Below are 21120 nucleotides of genomic sequence, written 5' to 3'. Positions count from 1 at the left end.
CTGGCATGCACTGAATGATAATGACATAGTGCAATACCTTCTAAGTATGCAGTAACTCAATATCATATATGAGCCCATGTCATCAACCAGGAGCCCACTGGGTTAGGTCATGTAGAAACACCATTTGTTTTGGCACAATCGAGAAGGTCTTACAGCCTAAGTGAGCGTGTCTGACTCTGAAAGAACATTTCTCCTTCACAGGAGATGTCTTTATTGCTCCCTCCAGTGCCGACGGCTTCCTAAAGGCACAAGTGGAGAGCCCCAGTATAAGCAGCATCTGGCAGCACAGTCAGTGGAGAAATTCTGATGTCAGCCTCTCTCTTTGATGGCACACAAGGATGGCCACTGTTTGTGCCCACGATCTTTGGCTACCGTCTTCATCCCTAAGGTCTGCTAAAAGCTAAGTCAGCTTAAAAAAGTACGAAGAGAAAAGACTGGTATCTGGTCCAAAATGCCAAAGTGTAGAGGCTGCCTTAAAATGAGAGCACCAGCCCCATTGAACCAGGGAGTATGTACTGTGAAGGAACAAGATTCAGGATGGGAAAGGCTCCAGAGGTGGAGAAAAACATACAGCAATTGACAGGACGTTATGATACGACTTCAGAGTTTTTACGTGTTTATAAATATACACACTGTATGTTTCCCCAGGATTTGTATCTCCCGGGCATGCCCAGGCTTGGCCACTTCCCTGCTTCCCTCTCTGATTGGCCGGATAATCTGGAGCGAGGAGACAGCCACCATTCGCCCTTTCCTTCCCCGGCTCCTCCCACGTTCCTCCCCCTGTTGCCTGTGTCTCTATCCCGATTTGTTCCCCCATTTGTCTGTCTCATGCCCCACCCCATGTTCTAGCCCTTTCCCCGCCTAAACTGATAAAAAAATCTCGTGCATGCCTCAATAAAGCATTCCATCTGCACCCCTGCCTTGTCTATGGACCCATCCGTGTTGTGTCACGGCCCCATCCCCCCTCGGGCCGTGGCGATGTACTTCAGGCACAGTCAAGGATTTAGCCCTGTCTATCTAGTCCTTGAAATAACACACGTAACCTTCCAAGCCAGTACTAAATATATCAGATGCAAATATATATTCCCTTGATGTCTGCAAACATCTAGGAATTCTTCTAGGATAAATAAATTACTTAGCAGCCTTTAATTTGAAGTGTATTTCCCCCTGTAACAATAGCAGTTGGTTAGAGCATGGTGCTAATAACACCAAGGTTTTGGGTTCAATACTTGTATGGGCCATTCGCTTGGAGCTGAACTTGATGATCCTTGTGGGTCCCTTCCACCTGAGAACATTCTATGAAATCTGTGAAATATGTGGAATTCTTACCTTTTATGTTGAAATATATTGTTCTCTCATGAATAGTCAGTTTTTCTTGGAAACTCGAACAAAATCAATGTATGCATTTTTAAGAAGAATTAAATAAAATTACATTTCTGCTGCTACTATAAAGAAAACACTAGAATGTTCTTTCCTACCAGCTTTAACACTGAAGCCTAGAAAGTCAGAAAATGTACATTCTGGTAGTCACTTTCAATATTCAGATAGAGTTCTACTTTGATTAGTAGATATGACATTAAATATTTTTGTGTATATGTCAAACACAATCATTGTGGAAAATTATTTAATTCTGTTTTCCTTGTGATACTTGTTTGTATAGATACATTGAATGAGTTTTGAATCATATTAAAAATCAATACACGGAAGTTTTGCTTCTCAGTGTGTAAGAGCTTGTGTTTGTGTTGAGTGTGAAGGGATGTGGAGAATAAATCAAGCTTTCTAAAAGAAGGGAAGCTGGAGAACAGCTACAATACCTTAAATGAAACCTCAGGCTTAATAAAATCCACTCTTCTTTTGAGCTGATCCTTTACCCTTTCTTTGGCCATGAATTCTGTATATTGCAGCACTAGCCCCTTGGCACCATCCAGAGGGGGTTTTTTTGATGTCACGATTACCTTCAGAAATAGAGGATTTTAGTGTTCCTATTTCAATTTTTCATATAAGCGAGGCTTACTGTACCATTTCATTAGCCTCTTCCGTTTGTTTAAACTACCTATTGTTTCTTGTCCTGAACAGTAAACATCTAAAGGCAGTGGATACCCTTTTGTGCTCATCAAGTGCCAAAAGAACTGTGACTTGTTATCTATGACTGGGCACCCAAAGTACTAAAAGATACCTTTTTGGAAGATTTGCTGTGACCCAGATGGAAGACACCTGGTTGTTACAGAACCTGCTATCAGAGGGACTGCTGTACTACACTGTGGTAGTCACTCCTTCCATCCTGAAAATTCTTAAAAGGATAATCAAAACTAATCTGTTGCCAACTTTACACCTTGAAAAAAGAGCTTGAGACCCATTAAGAAAACTTATACAGATGCTGTGATTTCTAATGGAGGAGAAGAACTTACCAAGCTATGCTTGCGCTTCTGTTGTGTAGTATAGGAATGAAATTCTCTGAGAGATGGTAAGGTATCTCTGTGGAGAGAAACCCTTTAATAAAAGGTTGTTAGGGAGGCTGGGTGTTGTAGAGTAATGTAGAAATACCCTTCCAAACCTTTTTGAAAATTTTGGCCACACTGAAGAAAAACTTGGGATGGACTATATGACATAGAGAAAGGGAGGGTCAGCAGGAAGGACCACACTGATGAGAAAGTGGACACATGAGAAATTCACGTGCTGCATCCCCCAAAAGCTACAAAATAAAATGTGCTTTTGAAGTTCTGAGGGAAAGAACCTTAATCCTTTTCTGTCAGTTTCTGAGAGCGGCAGCAGCAGCAGCAGCAGGCAGAGATGTGGTGAGAGCCTGCCAGGAAGGGCCAGACTTTACATGGGGCCAAGAGCCAGCAAGCTGCAAGATAGCACGTACAACTACTGTTAGAGTGCTCTGTTGTGTTTTAAACCTGACTGGCAACTAAGCACCCCGCAGTCACTAAGCACTCCTACCCCCAATGAGGATGAGAATAGGAAAAGGAAAAAGTAAACCTTGTGGGTTAAGATAAAACCAGTTCAATACTTAAAATAAAATACAACTTAATATCAATATTAATGATAGTAGTAGTAGTAGCAGCAGCAGCAGCAGCAGCAGCAGTAGTAGTAGTAGTAGTGAAAACAAATGAGAAAGAGGAATAAAACCCAAGAGGAACAAATGAGGCTCACCACTTGCTGACCAGTGCCTAGCCCATCCTTGAGCAGCTATCAACCCTCCTGGCCAACTCTGCCCAGTTTATATACTAGACATGACATTCTGTGTTATGAAATATCCTCTTGGCCAGTTCAGGTCAGCTGTCCTGTTTATGCTCCCTCCCAGACTCTTATGCACCTGCTCAGTGGCAAAACATGGGACAGTGAAAAGTTCTTGTTTTAAGGTAAGCACTACTTAGCAATGACTAAAACATAAGTAACATTATTGTCATACCAAATCTAAAACACAGCACTATACCAGCTACTAGGAAGAGAACTAACTCAATCCCAGCCAAAACCAAAAAACACTCCTTGGTGCAATGCAGATGCATGCCTCCCAGATGATCATGGGAGCAGTAACCTTAAAAGAATTTCTTGCTTCAAGGAGTTTTCACCAAATCCATTTATGATTAAAAAATTATGAAACTCGCTCAAGTAGGAAGTTCAGTGTTTAAGATGCCACAAATGGAGCAAGAAATTGTGTGCATACTATCGAATGTAAGCAAGCTTTATGCCACTGATTATTTATCTTTGAAGAATAGTAATTAGGGCCTAAATTGCATTCATAGATGACAGAGATAGAAGGAATTAAATCATCTTTATTTCCTTAGTTATAATTGGTCAAATAGTGAAATCTAGAAGTTCAAAGGTCAGATTTTTCCACTGAGCCTGATCAGAATGGGTTTCTCATTCCTAATTTTGCTGTTGCTATTAAGTTATTCTGTAGTTAGACTTTACATGTAACATAAGATAATGTTACTCCATGCCATCACCGCAGTAGAGGTATCATTTATTCCTGTCTCTCAGGGACAATATTAGATGTGCAGATGCAACATAAGCTTGAGCTCAGTCCCATGAGATGTACTTATCTGATAAATCACTTTATTTGTCAGTATTTGTTTAAGCTAAAACCCTTGCACTGAAGAAGGGTCTAAACACTAAGGCAGTAAAGAACTGTTCAGGGACAGCTCAGGGAGCCCTTTTTGCCACTGCTGAGCTGCCAGGTGCCTGTGCAGAGGACTGCAAATTGCCAAAGGTCTGCCAGTCTCAATCTGTTTACAGTCTTAATCAGAAATGTAAACTTGGTGTCTTAAGCAGAGCTCTAAGCTTAATCTTTTTGTACAGCTTTATTGCAGCTTAACTACAGCTTGAACACACAGAGTATATGTTAGATATAAGGCTTACAAATATATTGGTACCCGATCACGATAATCATATGGTCATAGCCTTAACAGGTCAAATAACCAACATTACTTTAAATAAGCCTTCTATGTCATGGATTTGGTACTGCTCCTTAAACTTTTCAGTGAATGTGCCATTCTTATTACTATTCTGATTCAGCATTCTTGGAGAAATCTTTGTACATTCAGAGAGAAATGTTAAATGCCTTTACCAAATAGAAAATTTTTCTTCCTGTACCTAACTTTCACAGCCCCAATGTTTTTTAACCTAATTTAAATAATAATCTGTCTCAAAGACACTTCGTCCTCTTCAAGTTCAACTGCACAATCAAATGAGGATGTGACTGTAAGTTGTGGTAGTTTTTCCACACCAGTGTCATAGAACAAGGGCTGACAACAGTAGCAGGGCAACATTGTAGCAGGGCAATCTTGCAATGCGGTATCAGAAGATAAACTCTCCAGGGACCCTTAGTTAAATTAGAAGCAGTATAGTAGGATATGGTACAACGGCAGTTTGCTAGGCAGACATATCTTCCTCTTCTCATCAAAACCACCAAGAAGGTTAGGAACACAAATCTTTATTGACTGCCAATAAAATCTGTTATACTAACTCATTGAGGCATTTCATAAGTCTTCCTTAACTTATCTTTACAGGTTATATATAACATAAATATTGTTCTTCTGTCCATCTATCAATCAATTAATGAGGTTGATTGAGCTAATGGTTAACTAACAATATACTGATGGTTCCCTCTGGAAGAATACAGTATGTTTCAGTGTTGTAAAAATAACAGTTCTTTTCTTGCTCTGAATTTGATAAGTAGGTAAAACATACTACATGATACCATGCTCTAAGAAAATACCTCTAACTACTTCAGTATTGATAAGAGTGGTTGTTAACAAGAGTCATCTGCAATCATCTTTCTTTCTGCATTTCATTCTGCTATTACGAGAACCAGCAAATGAGTGTGTGACATTCTGACAGCAGTCCAGCAGTTACTGGGGATCTTTGCTGTTACACATTATAGTCTGTACCCATTATTTTTAATGTCTCTCTCTGTAGAGAGGTTGGATTTGTATGTATGTATGCTGTGTTAATTTCACAATAATTTCTCTAAGTTAGCCAGGTATGCCTTCTTTTACATATATATTCTTTATTGCCCTGAGTTCTGGTTTTTGCTGCATCAGATAAAATGTTTGTTTCTCTTCCTTCTGAAGACTTAAAACAGCTCTCAAAGCCTCACATAAAGACACATATTTTAAAAAAGCTCGATAATTACTGATTTAAGGTCCAGAGAGGTTGAATGGCATACCTGTAGGAATCCTCCATTGCAAAGAAATTGCAATGTAGAAAGTCTTTAAAAGGCATCTCATTCTTAAAAAATATCTCTAGGTATAGTGCATAAGCTGCAGACATGCAGAATAATCCTTAGAGGAACTAGTGAGTAACATTTTAGACTACACACCTAAATGAAATAGGATTTCACATTCTATTTAAGAGCTGATGGTTTTGTCTAGAACTTGCAGAAAAATCAATCTGAATTAACTTTTAAAATAGATTGGCTAAACCACATTAAATTTCTGTGTAGCCAACTCTCATTTAGAATGTATTAATTTACTTTGGAAGTAAATGTAGTTAAATCAAATTAGGGCCACTTTAATTTTGAATGAGAATGTGCACATAATGCAGTTAAAGTAATCACAACTTTAAATTCACACCTTTAGTTAATTTGTACTGGTTTTCTTGAGTGTTCTGAGACATATAAACTCTAAATCTTACTGAAGTCAATAAACATTTCTTCAGATGTGGATTGTTAGGTATCCAGATAAAGAAGAACAATCAAGACAGCCTAAAGGAGCATGTCCTGACAGCAAATAATGCTGCAGATGCAGGGTGAAGGTAAGAGTTTCCTATCTAGTAAAAGCTGTGGTGAAAACAACTGTCTCTTGTGAGTGGTATCATCCAGTACTTGAACACTGAAAACATTTAAAGCTGCCTACTGTCAACATTTCATTATATCTGTGATAGCCAAATTTTTGATAGGGAAATAATGTTATCAAAATTGACTGCAGTGGGTTCCTACCACTTGTCAGGCAACATCACCTATGACAACTGAGAGGCATTTAATGAACCGTGGGTGTTGATTGCACATGCCAAATGCCCTGCTCTCTCTGCAAAATGCAAGTTAATGACCTGTTTTGCTGTATACCTGATGGCCTCCCGCTGCCGATTGTGTTTGCACTGTGTACAGTTTGCTGCTTCCTTGAGAAGTTGCAGATGGGAAAGTCTGAAAGAGCATTTATTTGAGCTATTGAAAAAACAGTGGGAGATGTGAAGGAAGAAGACAGGGGTAATACAGTTTCTAATAAGGCCCCATCTTTACTCTTACAGTGCAGATTAAAACTTACATGACAATAATCAATGTGCCAAGTGAACTACAGGATTTCTGCTGGGAATCTCTGTTCAAAGGTAACAAAATCCAATGGCTGCAGGACTGAGAAATGCCAGGGTATGAGTATGAAGCAAATCAGTCAACAATAACTGCATACAGCTGAGTGGACTGTGCTGAGAAATAAGAGAAACCGTATGTCTGGCCTTCCAAACTTAGTTGATTGAAATTTGTTTTTATGCAGGCTAACTGAAAATACTGTGAGACTGTGAATCTCAAAATTTAAAAATTAGAACAGGATGGCTTGCAGTGAATTTAACTATCTTTGCTATTTCAATGAGATAAAGTTACCGAAATAACATTAAATAAAAATTACTGGGATGCAAACACTGGTATCAGATTTTTTTTGGAAAGAAGAAGTTGAAGATATAAGCAGTTCTGATTAAAATATTTTGAGCATAGCTAATCTGCTTCATTTCAGCATCAACTTACTTTTAAACGTTCTCATTTAAAACAGCTTCAGATAGTCAAAAAATTCTAAGAGATGCATCAGATTAATAATACAAAGAACTTTTTTAAACTGTATTAACTTCTGTCTTAATCTTGCATAATACAAAACTCAAATCCTAATCTTTCTAATTTTTAACACATACAAATCACCTGAAAAATTCAACTTAACATGAAACTGTACAGCTACAGTTGAATGAAAATTTATAGCAGGTGACCATATAAATAAAACCTAGCATTCTAAATCCATGCTTAGACATTTAAATATAAAACAGCATGCTTTTAGAAGAGCAACATTGTCATATTTGTAAATAAAAAATCAAAGTTTGTTATTTATGGGTCTATGAAGGACTCATTTTAAGTACATCAATCTTGCTTATACAGGTAAGGTATTAATGAGAGACAGAAGAAGAAAGAAAATACAGCCAACGAAAAATAAAGTGTATATGTATAATACAATGCTGATAGATTACTTTTTTGCATTTGTTGTCAAATTTTTCAATTTCCACTAAGGTGTCGTTTTAATTATGCTCGGATTCTAACAAATTTCAAACCAATAACAAATTTCTCTCAGCAACAAGAAACAGATTCAGGACATGTACTGCAGGCAGCTTGCTGCTGTTGTAGAATCTTTCAAATCTGTGATCAATTTTATAGTTCTGAGTTAGAAGTGTCTAATAAATCATCAGGATTTTTGTGTGTAAAGTGGTATGAGCTCCAGCCAGCACTGAGCCCACAGCATCCTTTCACAGGTGTGATTCCCACTCTCTGCCATGAAAGCTAGCCAGTAGAATCTATCCTCCTGAGTTTCAATTCAGCAGTGGAAATGAAACACATAGAGATTCCCCTGATTTGACTAAATGTTGTTTATGCCAGCTTCTTCTTGTAAGCAGTTTATCAGACGAAAATGTTCAGCAATCTTTTAATTCAGAAGCTGCATCTCAAGGTTGAGGAAACTTCATGTGCTCTGGGGCAAATCATAATGAAAATTCCAGGTTTGGAAACATTATTTTAATGCCAAAATACTTATTTTATCCTTCCCTATTTCACTGAAGCCATGGGCTTTCTATTATGATTATTTATGGTTATCATTTTGGCTGCTCTGAGCAGCAGTGTCTTGGCTTAGTTGTCTTCTCTGCTCAGGATGAAAAATGAAGTTTGAAAGAATGTTCATTACCTTCACGGCATGTGTTGACTGCACTGATTCTTCATCTGCCAAACTGCATATGCTGGCTTCTGTCTCATCTGGAGACCTCTGGAACTAAAAGTAATTGATCAAATTAATTCTAATATAATCCCACACAGACCCTGCTACCACTGCAGCTTGTTAACCTTATATGCAAACAGTTTATTTAAACTATCTGGATGACATAATGAAAACTACCTTCTATACATCAAAAACAGTATGAAATGAAAGCCCATTTCAACATTTTTTTCCAAGATATTACTTGTGTTTTGCTACTTTTTTTTCCTGAAAAACCAAATTTGGAACCTCAGCACCTACTGAATTAATTTCAATTCATTTTACCATACTTCCCAGATTATTGGATTTTCCCCATTTCTTAAAAAACTAACCACAACAACTTTCAAATTATCAAGTTCACCACAGTAGCCTTCTACTCAGTATGAAGTAGTAGTTGAAGGATTCTAGTAGCAATTTTCTGAACTGTGCACTCCCTTTTATTTCATTGAATCACAGAAAGGCCTGAGTTGGAAAGGACTTGAAAGACCGTTGTTTCAACCTACCCCTGCCATGGGCAGGCTGATGATTCTCATTCTTGCATTTTGTGGACCTTTACATGCAAGGCAACTCACTGACTGGTCTCTGTTGTCCCTTATGAACAACAATCCACCTATTGCCTCCCTATAGCAGCTACAATTTCTGGTTATGCAAAATATTAGAGCAGTTCTAATAAACACCTTTGCAATTGTTTCCATCAGCTCTTGTATTTCCTACTTTCATACTGGCTGCTATTGACACTGGTAATAAGAAGTGCCTTGTGCAATGACCTCGCTTAATGTGTGAAAGAAAAAATGTCTCTGCACTTTCACAGCAGAACATATAATTTGCTATAAAAGTAACTATTCATAAACCACTGGAAATTCCCAGGGTACCTAAAACAACAGAAAGTGATTCTCAAAAAAAGAAGAATGAGGAACATAAGTATGCACATGGTGAATTAAAGATAGCACAAGAATCTCAGCTTCAAAATTTCCTATAATTTGTCACTGTGGCCCAAGCACTTAGCCATGACAATGTCATATATATATATTAAATTACTTTGCATAATATTGAAAAAATCATGATAATAAAGATTAAAATTTTATAAAGATATAAAAATATAAAGTAATATCTTCTGGTCATTTGCCCTCAAATAGTGCTTACAGGGGTAGCAGCTAAGACGTGTTAGACTTTCCAGTACTGATTACCTCAGGGAAAATACTTAATACCTATTAAACATGACTTCTTAATAGGAAGAATGAAGATTATCATGAAAGCACTCTTAAAAAGATAATGGATGGTAATCATGTCTTGTGATTATTCTGCTACTTAATAAGCAAAATTGTCTTTTTCAGGTAGGCTGGGCTCTTTCTCATAGGCATTCTTGGCAGCTTTTTAAATTCTCTTGGCTCTAGACTAGTAGGCAGTTTCCCCAAAACACTACAGTTGTAGTAGAAAGGATATAACAGTCATTCTGGAATTGCTCTATGCTATATACTACATTCTGTATTCTAGATAGGGTTAAATTACAACATTTCAGTTAAAGATTTTTCTGAAAGGCAATACTGTGATGCAACTTTTTTACAAAAACAATATCTTTTTCAGATCTAGGATAAATTTTACAGTCAAAATGAGAGATGTAATTCTGACTGTGCTATTCTTCTGGGACATAGGAGCCCTGAGTTCAACTCCACACTCCACATCATTTCTTTCTCAGTAACTTAGGAGCACAGTTCCATCATTTTACCAACAAAGGAAGGTAATGTCATCCTGGTTGAAAAAATATATTATTTGTTAAAAAAATTAAAAATGTGCTCATTTCTGAAGTTATTCATGCAAATAGCTGCAAAGAGAACAAGATACCTGGCAATAATGATATGCACAATGTTCTAGCCAATGACAAAAATATCAGGATGTGAAATGTCATGTATGACTGTTGTTTTTTAGCTTACATTAGGCAAATACCAAATGTGGAGAGAAATGGCCACATTTCATGTATCAAAATTTTCCCAGATCTTGTTTGTGTGCTAGAGTGCTACCCTCTTTTTGTGGGGGTTTTGTTGGTTTGTTTTTTTTTTCCTTAATAAAAAATTAATACTTTTTCCCCCACAGACCTTTCTCCAAACACAGACATTCAGAGTAGCTGAACGATCCTTTAGACTGTTACTCAGGGACAAATTCTCTGAGACAATACCTTAAGAATAAAACATATTTATCGACAAGCCTGGTAGGTTGCCTTCTCCGAAGCCCTTGGTAATCACTAACAGTGATCATCCATTACCCAAAGAGGGAATTGTAACAACCTGTCCTCATAGACAGTTGGAGTGGTTAGAAAATATATCCCTCAATCCACAAACCCAAGGAATTTGTAGCAAAACTCTGTATAGGAACACTAGCTTCCACCTGAAAGATCCATACAAAGGTCCCCCTTACAACAGCAGGGGTAAACCAGGCTGATGTGGAAACCATGGAGCACACTACAACTTACTAGCCTGTAGGAGAAGTGAATCCAAATATTTTCAGTCTTACAAAGTCAACAGGTCACTCTATCTGTTTTTCAGCTGAGCACATACACAGGCTGGCAAAGTTCCCTACTTGCCCAATCTTTCTTGATTTCTTTCCACACAGTCCGTAATTCTACATTAGTCTTTTATAAACAGTTCATGGTAGGAACAGTCACTTTCTGTTTATACCTAGTGATTCTTAAATGTCATGTGTGTGTATGAATTCCTCTTGCTTTAAAAATTTTGAAAGGGTAACTAATCCTGGCAGAAATATTACTGCAATAAAAAAAAATAACAGAAGATTGTATTTATGGTCATATCTGTTTCAAGTTCTTCATGGATTAATCAAGAAAAATGTTTGCAAGAACTTCAAGAAAAAAAGAAACAAGATTATATTTTAATTTTTTCTTTAGAAAACAGAAGCATTATAGGCTACTACTTGAGAAAGTGCCACTGTTTTATGCATCATTGCAGTTAATAACTTATTCTAGGTATTAAATCTGTCACATTCCTTTGACTTAGAATAGAATTGAAGAATTTACAGCCAGAGACCCAAATCTGACCTAGCAATTTGAAAGCATAACTGAGATATGAATCCAATTTTTCTCTGTCCAAACACTGACACACATACCTTGTATCAGAGAGACATCTGAACAAGTCATATTTAATATCAGACTGAAATTATTACAAAAATGATAGCATGAGGATTATTAAACATTCATTTACTGAAGAGAATTCACTCCTGAAAAGAGTCTCTTTAAAAGGACAAATTTGGTCTCCTCTTATTTCTTACATTCCATGCCCTCACATTTTTAAAAATGCTTTTTTTTCCCAAGTCCATTTAGAAAACCCTAACATACTCATCTTTGCAGATATCTTTGTGACAGCAACATTATTAACACTATATTAGTAAGATCCAAAGGTTTACTCACAAGTGTGTTTTGGTATTTTGTGGGTTTTGGTGGGGAGGGGGGTTTGTTTGCTTGGTTTGGTTTGGTTTGATTTTTTTTTTGGTTTTTAGTATAGCTGGATTCTGTAAGGAGAAAAGATGAAAACATAACAGTGGAATTCTCCTTTCGCACTGTTTTTATAAAAAAGAATTGCAGAACATCCTTTTGCTGGGTTCACCAGTTGCAACAATGACAGATCTTGTAAAACATTGAGAGCGAATGTCTTCTCTTGAAGATGTTAAAGCATCAGACCAGGGATGGAAGACTTTTCTGTATCATAATACCGAGTATAGGTGAAATGAGATGCATGTGAAGCGGCATTGAAACAGGGAAATAATATACCAAACATACTTATGTTCATCAGGTATCTGATGCTAAAGCAAGTAGGAACACAAGCAACCAGAGTAGTCTGATGAAGGAGTAGATATGTGAGTCACGAAGGCCACTAAAGCCTTTTGAAGGTATGAACTCACTTTCCAATCTTTTTCCCAGGTAAGATTTTCACTTCAAGAAGGTGGAAATGCTCTTGTAACAAAAAACACAGGGTCAGGCTTTCACCCCCTTAGAGCAGGGGGAGATAGCGTTGTGGCAGTAGCAGGGAGCATCTCCTCCCACCGCATACTTGCTGGGTAGTCCCAGCCCTTATCTCTCCCCCCAGGCCATCCCTGCCATCCATCAGCTCTTATCTCCCTGTGGGCCCAGCACTGCCTCTCGCCCCTGACGATGCCGATGCCGCTGGGGCTCCAGGTCGGCAGTGCCCTGTGGGGCAGTGGGGGAAAGTGGATGTGTGGCAGCTCTCTGTGGGCTTCTCCCCATGGCTTGAGACAGCTGAAATGCCAGTGCACAGGTGTAGGACAAGCCCCCCTGAAAAGGGACAGAAGCTGAGGACTTTGCCGTGTTGCAATCACATTTAGTTTCTATTTCTTTGAAGCTGAGATGGGCATATCTAATCTCTCAGGACGTCTGCACATTTTCCTCCAGCAGCCGAATGCTTGCAGGGTAGTACATCACCTCATGTCAGAGCAGGGATGTTAAAAGCAGTAAGGATGCCAGCCTTCTCCGCGTCCTCACGGGCTGATATTACAGTATCTCTTCATGAGAGTTTCATTGCAGCACCAGGGAGGGAGCAGTTTGCTCTTCAGGCATTCAAATCATACCACTCAACCGAGACATAAAGTGAAAAATTCTTTATTTTGCTCGAACAGGTAGAAAAGCCTGGAAAGGGACTGTGCCTTTGAAATTTCAGACTCAACTCTGCAACTGTCTGGTCAAGCTGGGAGCTATGAATATGGTATAAATCCTTAGAGGGGCAGCTCTTAGATTACAGAAAAGCAGGAAAATTTGGTGACTAAATATCTATTTTGTTTTCCAGACACAGAAAAAGGAGAGGGAAGGACAGCCAAAACAACAGCCAGGGGTAATGACAAAGCAGTGTAAAGTGGAAAAGGAGAGCCTTTACTCCCTATGCTGGGAGCAAGACATTTCGGCTGCCAGCTATGACTGCAAGGGAAGAAGTTGAGTGTCAGGTCTCAGATGTGTGTACACAGCATACGAATCACTTGGTTTCCAATATATTAGCCTTTACCCTAGTACAGTGCAAACAAGTGAGGTAGCATTTTACACTTTGAGAGTTCTGGTCAAAAATAAGTGAGATGGGTACAGAGAAATGAGGGATTAGGCCTTTAAGACTGTACATAATTTTTCATGACTGCTAAATTATAATTGACTTTCATTTTCAGTGTAAAAGCTCATTCTTTTGACACTTCCTTAGACTCCCCTACAGGATTCATAATTCAATCAGTAAGGCAAACAAAACCATTTAAGCCAGACCTTCCTGGAACACAGGTCCTAAAAAACCATTTTTGAGGTCAGAAGATGATACTAGTATTAGACACATCGAGGGAATTAAATCACAGTGACAAGATTTTCCTGGAGGTTCTCAGTCATTTAGTATTTTCCAGTGCTAGTTCATCGTATCCATTACCTGTTTGCTTTGCTAGGAAATACCAATCCAGTAAGAGGGGATCTGAGAGGTCCTTGACTCCACAGGCAAGACCAGTATATCTCCTGCAGTTTACAAGCTGGTGGTTTGGATGCTGCTTAATCTCTAATTGCTTTATTTGCTGTTCACAGGACATATAGGCTTACTGTAACTTTGGTAGTCTCCTGAGCAGATTGTGGTATCCTCTTCCTGTTCAGGCTACACCAGTTGTCTGTTACTTCTGTGCCAAATTGGTCCAGCTTGCACACCCCTCTCTGTAGCACAGCTATTCTCTGTTTGATGCTAGAGAATGTGTGTAAAATTTGTCACTGTCAATGCCAGGCACCAGAGGTAAGGCTTTTTGGACCCCCATACCAAGTCTCAATCTTCTTGTTTATGAGGATTGGATTTTTACTCATTATGATACACTCTCTGCAAAGTGAGTAAAACGAAGATACTCTAGTGTAAATTACAGATGTAAATTACCGAAGTGTTAAACACTAAAAATGAGTAAAATAATAATTTACCTTGTCACCTAATTGAGTCTGATTATTGTTAAAATAATCTGACATGCCATTAGAAAACAGGAATATTTGCTTGTTTCACTTCTTTGAAAATATCTCTATGTTTTCCCCAAAGGATTCATAGGCATCCATTAAATTTTTAAAGTCCTTTGTCAGAATATTCCTTTGAAAACATGACATTTCTTTCTCTTTGTTGTATTCAATAACTCACTTGTTTAAAAATGTAGAAAACTTTAATTTTCAAATCACTGCTCCATGCTCTAAATTCTTTCTATTTAAGAAATAGAGCTTAATTTCTGAGTGCTGTCATATGAAAAAAAAGTTAAAAATATTAATAAAAATAAACAGAAAAAAAGCTCACTGTTACCTAAGGGAAAGGGGTAAAGCAGATTTTAGTTATCAGCTTAAATGATAAGTGAGAGAAAATACGAAGATTCTATCAGAGGACAATAGTATGTACCAATATTGGGATGTTTGTATGACACAACACCAAAATACAGACACTGAGAATAATAAACCCCACTATGGAGTAAAATTGCTTAAAAATTATTTTTCTAACTAGTAGACAGAAAATGGATGAAAGCAACGTAATACTAGCAATTTGCAACTGATAGTTATTTGACTCTAGCATGCTGCAGTACCCCAAAATAAATATTTTGTGTAGACAATATGCAGTTCAGTGCTGAACAATTTAATGCACACAAGAAGGCACACTTTTGACACTTAGAAGGCTGTTGGGATTTGTGTGATGTGGGATTAGACTGGTCCAAGACAGAAGCACAGAATAACTGAACACAGAATACCCATTGTAAGACAATGTTTGACTGATGTAACAGCTGCATTAGAGCCATTTTTTGCAACTTGCACACTGAAGAAATCTTGGGGAAATTTCTTGGCTAAGAAAAGCAGAATGTTAATACTCTCTTCCTTTTGCTGACAAAATCCCTATGAAAAGCTGCTACGCCAGCCCCAGCAAGGAACATGTGGACAGCGTGCACCTTAATAGAAGCAATGTGCTTCCTCAAATTGACAGTGCTAATGAGAACTTCTAACAGTAAATTCATTTATGAAAACATATTTAAGAGCAAGAGACAGGAAGAATAGGGAGTGTCACTGCCCGTCTTCTATAATAAACCCTGAGCTGGGAGAACGCTGTTTAATCTTTTTAATTCCCTTCCAGAGCTGGGCTTGAGGAAGAAACAGATTTAGATGACGAGTATTTTCAAAGTATGTTAAGACTGATGACAGTCTGATAGACTTCTATTTTTGAGTTTATTGATAACGTACTACTAATAAAAAAAAAGTAGAAATAACTCCACTGTGTGCAGCTTAACTTGATCTGTGTCTGATTACTGGGATTTTTTTTTACCTTTACTGTTTGGGCTCATGGATTGAATTATTCCCTGCTGCAGATTATTTTCTGAATTTGTGAACAACAGGGGCTCTAGACCGAAGGGATCTCTCTGGATTTCACCTTTCATTGCAAATACATTTTAGATATGTTGCTAGGATCACTACTCTCATGCACACAAAGTCTGTGGTCAGACACTGCCATTTCCACAGATACAAGAAAGGTTTGTGGAGTGATGAGCCAGCTCCATACATGCCCTTCAGTTCATAAATAGAACGAAGATAGGTGTTGTAGGGGAAAACATTGAAAGACAGCCAGATGGCAAAGAGGTCTCAGTCCAAACTCTTCCAGCATTTAGGATAATGGACTGACAAGGAGGATATAAAGTGTCATAGGGCAATTTACCTTCTCTGTCATCTCCTGTCAATGCTGAATGCTGAAGACAGCAGTGCTTAACAAAATGTATGGTCTGCATAGGTATTTATTACTAAGTAATGGTTTCTCATGTAGCACTATATATGTGATTTACCCCAAAAGAAAGAGGAGTGAATAGATATAACTAAAAGCTCAAGCAGTGATTTGTCTTTTGACGATTGCAACCTGGCCAGAATCTCAAAATAAGCCTGTGCAAAAGTCAACTTCGTTTTAGGCATTAATGTTTTGTTATAACTCAGTTTCCTATAGCAGTTATAGTAGTTGTAACACTACTACTATAGTAATAGTCAGAAGGAAATTATGTGAGAAACAGGCAAAAAATGGGAAATAGTAAAACAGAGGCTTAATACAATACCAGTCTGGCATGGGTTTTTTCGTGTTGGTGGTTTGTTGTTGTTGTTTTGGTTTTGTTTGTTTGTTATGTGTTTTTGTTTGTTTGTTTGTTATGTGTTTTGTTTGTTTGGTATTTGTTTTATTTTTCTTTGTTCTGTTTTTCTTTTGGTTTTGTTTTGCTTTGTTTTTTTAATTTTATTTTATTTTCAGGATTAAATTACTTTTTGTTTGGATTTTGGGAACATTGCCTAAGAAAGTTTTCCCCTACTTATTGGGTAAGTTTCTTCTCAAAAGAATACTGAAGCTATAAACAGGTAAATAATAAAAATAAAATTACTATAAAAGCTATTAAAAATTAAAAATTACTAAAGCTGGTTATTAAGTCACTGTGCTTGGTTGACAGAACTATCTTGATAGAATTATGAAAAGGTAGATGCTCCTACTCAGATACTCACCAGAGTCACCGGAGTCCTTGCTGTCAGAAGTGAATAGTGTCTTAAGCAGAAACCTGCTGTTACAGATTCTTAAAAAATAAAGCCCACATCATCCCAATTGCTGTGCTGCAAATCTGAGGCTTGTTTTGGGGATGAAATGCACAATATCTGTATAGATTTTTTTCGTGCTCATTTTACCTCTGCAGGAAATCTCTGACAAGGACCCAGCTCATGCCCACAGCAGTCAGCACCGCTCTGTGGGAACTGCCCCCTGGTGCCTGCTCTGGGTGGCTGCTTGGTGCCTGCACTTCTGAGCTCCTGCCTCTCAGGAAAAGAGGAGAGGAAGTAACCCTTCTTTATCCCTGGGAAATGCCAGACAACAAAGATAGCCAAGGGGTTGTGATGATGAGGAGCATTGGTCTCCGCGCTGTGACAAGTTTTGCAAGGATGGAGCAGAAATGTTGTCCTGGCACCAGCAGCCAGTGTCTCCTTGAGCAAAAAAACAGGTCAGACTGGTAATTGAGAATTGCCAGGAAAGAGTCACTGAGCACCAGGAGCAAAGAGGGGATGTAGGAGCACAGATAAAATAAAGAGAGAATTCTGATCTAATGTTATTTTTCTCACCAGGTCAAATGACAGTAAAAGACCCCTGGGAAAAGATCAGGGATGAAAAGGAAAGATGCTCAAAACGACATCTTATCCTAGAGGAAAGGATGACATCATGCGGAAAAAAGTCCGCTGCACAAATGCTTTCTTGAGAAGTGGCCCTCTTTGGCAGACAGACCCTCCTTGGGCCCTGAAGCTCTGTCTTTTCAGAATAGATGCTGCCATGGCTAATAGGAACTTTAAACCAATGTGAAGCAGTTATGCATCCTCCAAATTCAGTATTAATGAAAAAAAGACTCACAAATGGAAGAAAAAAGAAGAAGAAAGAAGAAGAGAAAAAAGGATGATAAGAAAAATGAAGAATAATATGGGTAACAGCAGAAGTCTTACAGATAAAAGGACCAACTAAAGGGATGGATATAATTCATTGAAGAATTTGAGTGTGACCAGAGAGAAATAATTGAAAGATTTTTATACTGGTGCAAGAAGCTCAGATAGCAGGCTGTAGGAACAACCATTACCCATGTGAGAGATGAAATAATAGAAATGGGCTGGACTAGTTGTCGAGCTTGCAGTAAGGGGGCTAAGGGGGTTCTCTGCTTGGGGAAGAATTAAACAGCAATTATAGGGCTGGAGAAGGCAATAGCCTATAAAGTTTTAGAAATTATACTCTCAGATTTGTGCCCTCCATGGCATCATTTCTTATATCTTTAGGACTCTTTACGAAAATGAAAGCCAAGTGTAGATAAGACTATTCCATAAATACAGCTAGGTGTGAACACCCTATGTGAGGAAGAACAGCTATCTAAGGAGAGTGTTGATACAAGGAAAAATAAATATGACAATATGGCAATAAATAAACAGAGGCTGCAGTTCTGAGGAACACTTCTGTCAGAGCAAGGAGGTCCAGAAAAAAACGCCCAGAGGTGTAATGGGGGCAAGAAAATGCAGCTTAGATAAACATGAAATCCTATATAGCCTCTAACTTTATTCAATACCAACTTACCATTTGTTCATCCAAAGGTTTTATTTTTTTTGTTGGTAAATGATTGATTTTATTTTAATATATTTCAGGTACTAACGATGAAAATATTACAACCATATAGAAATTGGCAGAAGCATCAAATACCTTTTACTGCTAAATCACCTGGCTTTAGAGAAAACTACAGGAAGAGGCAGACAAACTGTAATAAAATGCTTCCCTAACAGAAAAAAAAATCACCTGCTAAAGAGGAGGTTGGGATAGGGACTGAGCTAATACCACAGGCAGGTAGTAATAGAGGAAAAACCTGCTGTGAAGTATTTCATTTTTGTGATTCTTTAACAATTTACAGTAGAAATGTCATATAACAGAAGTTTGGCTTTCTTTTGGGAGTCATAAATAAAATAGAGCTGTAATCAAAGGATAGAAGAAAAAAGACTTTGCAGATATTTAATTCTTATTTATGCTTACTTCCATAACTTATGACTTGAATGTAAATATAAAAGGATGTAGCATGCAATAATTCAAACTCTTATATGTTCTCCAGCTGCACCCTTTCCTGCTAAGCGTTTCCAAAGCCTGAGCTTGCTGCTTTGATTTACAGCTTTCTACCCAGTGATTAGATAAAGGTTTGAAAAGGTCTCCAGGAAAAAAAAAAGTGGTGAGGTATCTCTAGGATTTGTTACTGTAGTCCGTTCATCTGTGATCAATATTCTGTAGTCGTCTGGGTCTGCTCCACGGAGAACCTGCACTTCAGCTGGGGGTACTGCCAGAAAGCAGATTTCATGCAGGCACATAGTTCATTTTCTTCATGCTGGATTTTTCAATGAAAAATTAGGAAGTAATAGTGTTTCTAGATGAACTGTTACTACATAATAAAATATTAGCCACCAAATTCTATCAAATGTGATTTAAATTCAAATAAGAAATATGTCCACTTTATTGATATGCCTTGTCAGAAGCAGACTCAGGAGCAATAAATATACTGAGGAAATGACAAGCTTTGCAAGGATAAACTGTGAAAAACCAACTGAATTACCCTAAATTTATATCTAAATGTAGTTTGAGTCCTGTAGGTTGCATAGAAGACTGGACTGTAAATTGTCTCCAGGGTATTCCCTCATCCTTTTAACACCGAGCAGAGAAAGGGAGGGCTGGGGGAAGAACTGAAGCCTGAGGAATCTGCTTTTCTTCCCTCATCTCAAGTCACAGCACTCTCAGCATTGTCCTAAGACTGAAAACAGTCTCTGGAATCAGCAGCCAGCTGGAAGTTTCCTGAACATGAAATTAAAGTCCGTTTCAGTCTACTCCGAATCCAACACATCCGTTACAGCAGGAGAGCTGCAGATGCATTGCATCTGATGGCATGGGTCTGCTGAAAATTACCTTCCTTCTCTGCAAAGTCAGACATTCTTCATGGCAGCACTGTGGTAGGTCTTGCCCCTTGCTACGGGTGCTGTGAGGGCTACAGGAACCATGTGGGACAAGAACCTAGGGATGTGCATTTTCTTCTTTTTCTTCAGATGCTGTAGAGCAGTGCTCTTTGTCTTAAAGGGGCAAGCTCTGCATCTTCCTTACCTATTATTACCACCACTCAGTGACTGTAGTAAGACACGAGAGAAATTTCCTTTCTAAGGCCATAACAAACAGGCACATTTGCTTAAATTCCTTCCCATTTAAAAAATATTTTGCCTAGCTTAGATATTTCATACCTTACAGAGATCACCTCCTAGACAAAGATGGCACCTCTGATGGATCTGGTAATTCACTTCAGATAGGTCAGGCTGAACAAATCTTTTTTCAGAGTTACTTAAAAAACCTTCTTTCAGTGTTACATGTCTCATCTCATCAGTGGCTTTGCAATGCCCTCAAGGCAGGAGAAACAGCTGTGAAAAAGAAAACATGGCTTTGGAGTGATTATAATTGTTGAGCAGCTGGTAGTCAGCTGGGACCAAAATGGCATTTCAGCAGCTGTGGCTAAGAAAGAAGATAGAGTAGCCCGAAATGAGACTTGTTTAAAAATGCAGAATAGGTGTCTTCTGTGTTCAGCAACAAAGCTGCAAGATGTAGGTGAATGCCAACTTAGCCATCATTGACTGTGATTAACTGCATCTCTGCCATTCCAGTAAATTCAGACTATGTTGTGTGGTCAATAGTTCGTCCCTCTTTTCTCAATCCTTGCTATACAGTGCTTATTCCATTTTCTGCATCCATGTCCTAGAATCCTTAGGTGTTAATGTCGCAAAGAAACTGCTGTGTGACAGCTTTTTTCTGGGGCCACATTTTACCTCTCAACTTCCACATGGTGAATGCCACAGTCAGGTTTAGAAAGTGACACTGTTACAGTATCCCAAAAATTGAAATTTTTCAGAATAGGACACCACAAGAATAATATTTCCAGCATGACTGACTACCTTCTTTACTTATGTGATGGGAAAACATCAAGGGAACATTGCTATACAGTACATCTTTACTTCACATGGAAATGTCTGTGCTCTTTTGGGATAGAGCAACAGTTAGTCTTCTTAGAACCATAGGCA

This window comes from Lepidothrix coronata, unplaced genomic scaffold (genome assembly GCF_001604755.1).
Source record: "Lepidothrix coronata isolate B3197 unplaced genomic scaffold, Lepidothrix_coronata-1.0 Scaffold18, whole genome shotgun sequence".
In the NCBI taxonomy this organism is placed as follows: Eukaryota; Metazoa; Chordata; class Aves; order Passeriformes; family Pipridae; genus Lepidothrix; species Lepidothrix coronata.
This window is presented reverse-complemented; position numbering follows the sequence as displayed.